Here is a 6,040-nt window from a genome sequence, read left to right on the forward strand (position 1 = left end):
GTATTATTTTTATCATACGCTCAGTAATTATTATCAGTATGGAAATAATGACCATTCTCGGTATTTATAATGTAAACAGATATATTGTGGCTTTGTTCTCGAGTTCAATTTATGAGGTAGAATACTATAAAATTGATTTGTTTTTGCGTTGAATAAACTCTGAAACTACTAAAGCAATTTGAAAAAAAATCCCACCACTAGTATCCCTCATGATCATAATGATATATTTTATTCCCTTAATCCAATTGAACAATGAAAATTAAGAAAATAGCACAGTAAATTGAAAAACTTTAGACATTTGAGGAATATATTTTTATGTTCTAAATATTGGTTATAAAATCCTGACTACATTAGGTTGTAAGTGTTCATTAGTAAGTTTTATTTTATTTTTAAGGCCGTTTTTTTAGTGAAAATTTCACGGTACCGTCGAATACCTCTTAGAAAACAAAAGAAAAACGCATTAAATTTGCGAACCTTCTTTTTTTAAGTTGTTTAAAAGTAAGTATTAGATAGATAGATGTATAACACTTTTCCTTATAAAGTGTTATACATAAAAATCTATTGTTTGTTGTTGGTATTGTTTTTGTTAGATATGATATACTAATATTATAAAGCTGAAGAGTTTGTTTGTATGTTTGTTTGAACGCGCTAATCTCTGGAACCACTGGTCTGAAAATTTCTTAAAAGAACTTTTTGAAAAATTCTTTCAGTGTTATATTGCCTATTTATCGAGGAAGGGCTATATATTATCCTACTTTATATATTACCCTACTACTAGTTTTATAAAATATCTTTACTAATATTTTATATCCGTAATAGCCCAGTGGATATGACCTCTGCCTCCGATTCCGGAGGGTCTTGGTTCGAATCCGGTCCGGTGCATGCACCGCCAACTTTTCAGTTGTGTGCATTTTAAGAAATTAAATATCACGTGTCTCAAACAGTGAAGGAAAACATCGTTAGGAAACCTGCATACCAGTTTTCTTAATGAATATCTTGTTTTGGTATAGTTTTAAAATAACGCCGAAACAAAATATTGCTGCTACATGCTCATTTATGATGGGAGTTCCGCGATTCAGGTAACTCTGCGAAATACGCGATACAGACTTTCGCAGTCCAAGTCGCAAGATTCGGCTAGTCAGTCATAAACGGAAACCGATTATCGTATCGTAAAGCTTCATGTCCCGGCGTCGATACTTCGGTTACAATTTTATCATTTTCCGTATGAACGCTATAGAGGTCAAGATCAAATATTATTATCTTCATTTATCAAAATCATCTAGTAAGCCTTACTCAATCCAAGGTTCTGCACCTGATTGGACTTTATTAATGGATACGTATGAGAAACATTATACAATCCCAGCAGATGTCGCTATTTCGAGATCTAGACGAGACATTTTCCTTTTGTCCAAACAAACAAAGCGAATAGTACTTGTAGAGCTTACTGTGCCGTGGGAGACTAACATTCCGAAGGACCACAGTTTAAAAGTGAATAAATATTATGACCTAACAAATGAACTAACTAAAAATGGCTATGTAGTTAGTCTGTACGCCGTAGAAGTAGGTGCGAGAGGATTACCAGCAAAAACTCTGTATAACTTGCTCAAAGACCTTGGCCTCTCTAGAAGTGCAGCTAGTTCTATATTAGAACGAGTATCCAAAGCTGCTCTAATAGGATCTTACCAAATTTGGATAGGTAGGGAGAACAACACGAGCAGAGAAGGGGAGTGTTGATCGATCGTCAAAGAATTCCTTAACCCTACATCCAGTAGTCACAAGTCCTGGACTTTGCTTGGTGTTTTTCTCTCTACCACGCGATGGACCCGGCACCTGCACGGTGAATCCATGGAATGCTAAGGTATTTGTCTCTCTCTCTCTCTGACACTTTGTTGTCCACTTCAATAAGTTGATAATAAAGACCAAAATAGTGAATTAGGCCCCAGATGCTTTACGACTCTGGTTTGTAAACCGAGCGATTGAGAATGGCGAAAGAACGATCTAGGAATTTATTATCTATCACAGCATTGCCAACTTGCGAGGAATTCCCCTAATGCCGGGGATTTTTTTGGGGATTGAGATATGTTCTTTCCCCAATTTTGATTGATTGCTAAACCTTTATCAACCCATATTCGTCTCACTGCTGAGCTCGAGTCTCCTCTCAGAATGAGAGGGGTTGGGCCGATAGTCCACCATGCTGGTCCAATGCGGAGAATTATAAAAATTCTCTGGTATGCAGGTTTCTTTACGATATTTAATTTCTTAAAATACACACAACTGAAAAGTTGGAGGTGCCCCGGACTGGATTCGAACCCACACCCTCCGGGATCGGAGGCAGAGGTTGCAATTGAGGCACGGCTTGCAAATGAATACAGGGAAATATGATTACTTTATTCTATGTACTGAATGCTGATAATAATTTATCTGTCATTTATGTATACCCACGTCACTGATAGTTATTTAGAGCGAGTTCAAGGCACTATATCTTCAATACGGAACGTTAGCGGAGTAAACTACTCTTAACTACCTTTTCTCTTAGCGTTTCCTCATATTTTTATTAAATTTGATCTAGATATATCTTACTAGCGGATATCAGCGACTTAGTCCGCGTGAAATTCAAGTTTTCACAAATCCCGCGGGAACCGTGGATTTTTTCGGGATGAAAAGCCTATGTTTTAATCCAGAGTAAAATATATTTCCATTCCAAATTTCAGCTAAATCGCTTCAGTAGCAGCAGCGCAAATGAGAAACAAACATACACACACACACACTCAAACTTTCGCCTTTTTAACCGACTTCCAAAAAGGAGGAGGTTCTACGTTCGGCTATGTATGTTTTTTTTTTTTTTTTATGTATGTCCAGCGATAATTCTGTCAATTATGGACCGATTTTGAAAATTTTTTTTTTGTTTGGTAGGGTTTACTTCCAGGGTGGTCCCATTTTTTTCATGTCAGGATCTGATGATGGCATCCTGGAGAAATTGAGGGGAACTTTCGAAAGTTGTAGAGACGGCTAGTACGTTTGTTAGTGTTTCCATAAGGTATTTTTAACCACTACAACTATATGAAGGTTTGGAGTTGGTCTGATGATGGAGCCGAAACACAGACGATGGAACTCGTCAAGGATTTACAGCAGTCACCTTTTGTTTGGGCTTGATTAATTTGTATTGATGAGTACTTTCCACCTATATGGGTTGTGACTGTATTAAGGGTCTGGTGATAAAGACGAGGGACAGTGAAGAGAACTCCTCGACGGTTCACAGTAGCTACCTTGTGTTTGGACTTGATAAATTTGTATTGATGAGAACTTACCACCTCGATGGATTGTGACTGTATTAAGGGTCTGATGATGAAGACGAGGGACAGTAAAGAGAACTCCTCGACGGTTCACAGTAGCTACCTTGTGTTTGGACTTGATAAATTTGTATTGATGAGAACTTTCCACCTAGCAGGATTGTGACTGTATTAAGGGTCTGGTGATGAAGACGAGGGACAGTGAAGAGAACTCCTCGACGGTTCATAGTAGCTACCTTGTGTTTGGACTTGATAAATTTGTATTGATGAGAACTTTCCACCTAGATGGATTGTGACTGTACACACACAGTGGGTATGCTAACACTAAAAATAAAAAAATAAAAATTTTAATAAAAAAATTCAACCGACTTCCAACTCAAAAATAACTTTAACTAAAAAGCAAAAAATAACATCCTACCTATGTGCTACCTTCTGATCAGTTTGAAGGCGGTGCCAAGCCAGTGTCGTGTTTTAATTAAAGCTGTTTCTGGAATAACCACAGACATTTTGTAGTTTAAACGTATTTAATTAAAACATCACTGGCTTGTCAAAGATTGTCTGGATATTTGCAAAATAAATGAGATTATGAAATTTTAAAATCTATTAAAAATCTTTTATCGCAATTAGATGAAAATTCATACAGTTTTAGCTTCTTTACATTAAATGTGACATTTTTTAAAACATGAACTATAAACATAAACGCACAAATAACAAAGATATTAGTAATTTTGTTTGAACGCCCATACAAATCTAACGATCATTACGTACCTACGACGTCATTAATTCGTACCATTTTGTATAGTGCGTTTTTCAGGGATCCGTGGCAATGCCGCAAATCTTACTCTTTAAATCCCTGTAGCTCCGAAAGCAATGATCGCAGATACCCTGTTACTTTTACAAAATTGCTTTACTATTAGCATACTCTTAATATATATACAATTTTAAAAACTGTCATCATCCCTATTACTAAATTATCAAAGCGCTCGTATGTCATACGTTGACGTTTTATACCGTACTAGCGGATGCCGGCGACTTCGTTCGCGTGAAACTCGATGTAAACTTTCAAATACCTCTACCTCTACCCTACCCCTACCCTACCCCTACCCTACCCCTACCCTACCCCTACCCTACCCCTACCCTACCCTTACCCTACTCCTACCCTATTCCTACCCTACCCCTACCCTACCCCTACCCTACCCCTACCCTACCCCTACCCTACCGCTACCCTACCCTACCCTACCCCTACCCTACCCATACTCTACCCTACCTCTACCTTACGTTGAAATTTTTCCTGAATTTTCTTTGCTATAAACCTCACGGAACCTGAGACCTTTCCAACGAATGCAAAATCTTGGAAATCGGTTCGTGCGTTCTGGAGTTATAGCGTCAGGAAGGAAAACCCGACTTATTTTTATATAGTAGAAGATTTGCGAAGAAATAAATAAAACTCGGACTATCTTAGAAAAATAAATATTGTTTATTACGATTAAAGTAAAGCTTTCAATTGTGGCGATGTATTAATATTTAGGTTACATAATATTGGCCAGTTATTTCTAACTCTTTATGCTGCATTGTACAAAAATTACGCAACATTCCTTTGTGTTATAATTAAGTAATGCAGATGAAATGTCAACCCTTGTCGAATCTCGCACTTAGCCAATCACAGCTTGACAGGATTTTAGACGATAAGGTGCCAGCCTAATTTTCCAATGAGGTCCGTTATATCTCGGTGTACAATTAATCCTTTGTTTGTAAATAATTAAAAATGCACATATTACATAATAAGGATAAAATATTGTTCTTAGTATTTTAACATACTTATCCCGACGTAAAACGTGTGTGGAAATTTTATCCTGGCATTTATTGCGTGTGAATACATTTGACGGCCTCCGTGGCGCAGTGGTTTGCGCGGTGGATTTACAAAACGGAGGTCCTGGGTTCTATACCCGGCTGGGCAGATTGAGATTTCTTAATTTGTCCAGGTCTGGCTAGTGGGAGGCTTCGGCCGTGGCTAGTTACCACCCTACCGGCAAAGACGTACCGCCAAGCGATTGAGCGTTCCGGTACGATGCCGTGTAGAAACCGAAAGGGGTGTGGATTTTCATCCTCTTCCTAACAAGTTAGCCCGCTTCCATCTTAGACTGCATCATCACTTACCATCAGGTGAGATTGTAGTCAAGGGCTAACTTATAAAGAATAAAAAAAACACACAATTATTAATAGTTAAGCATGAAAATAATAATCTCGGTTCTTTAATTATCCTTGGTTAAACCTTTAAAGTGTTGATTTTTATTCAATTACTTATTTTAATATCAATTAATATTAATTTTGTAATTATAGTAGTATTACAAATTGTTGTTGATCAATATGATATTTGCATTTTTTCGATACTCTAAACATCTGCTTAGTCAACGTAATCAACTTCGGGAGAGATGCGAAGTATGATTAAGAATCAAACGAAATTACCTTGTGAAGTTTGATTTTTAATTATACGAGCGTCTTAAGCGATTACACTCCCACCCTGTCCCTTCTTCTAAGCCCTAAAATCTATTGAAAAAATAATATAACCTCCGAAAAATTACAGTCATGGTCACCGGTCGGCGTGGAGGCGCAAAAGGGGAGGTGTTACTAGTGTTAAATATCTTCTTTTCTTCTTTTTAGCGAATAGGAATCTTTAAAAGTGTGATAAGGACAGCATAATCAGCCATATGCTGTAAACGTAATCATCTTCGGTCAAGACGCTCGTATAA

Source organism: Bicyclus anynana, chromosome 23, assembly GCF_947172395.1.
Source record: "Bicyclus anynana chromosome 23, ilBicAnyn1.1, whole genome shotgun sequence".
Classification (NCBI taxonomy): domain Eukaryota; kingdom Metazoa; phylum Arthropoda; class Insecta; order Lepidoptera; family Nymphalidae; genus Bicyclus; species Bicyclus anynana.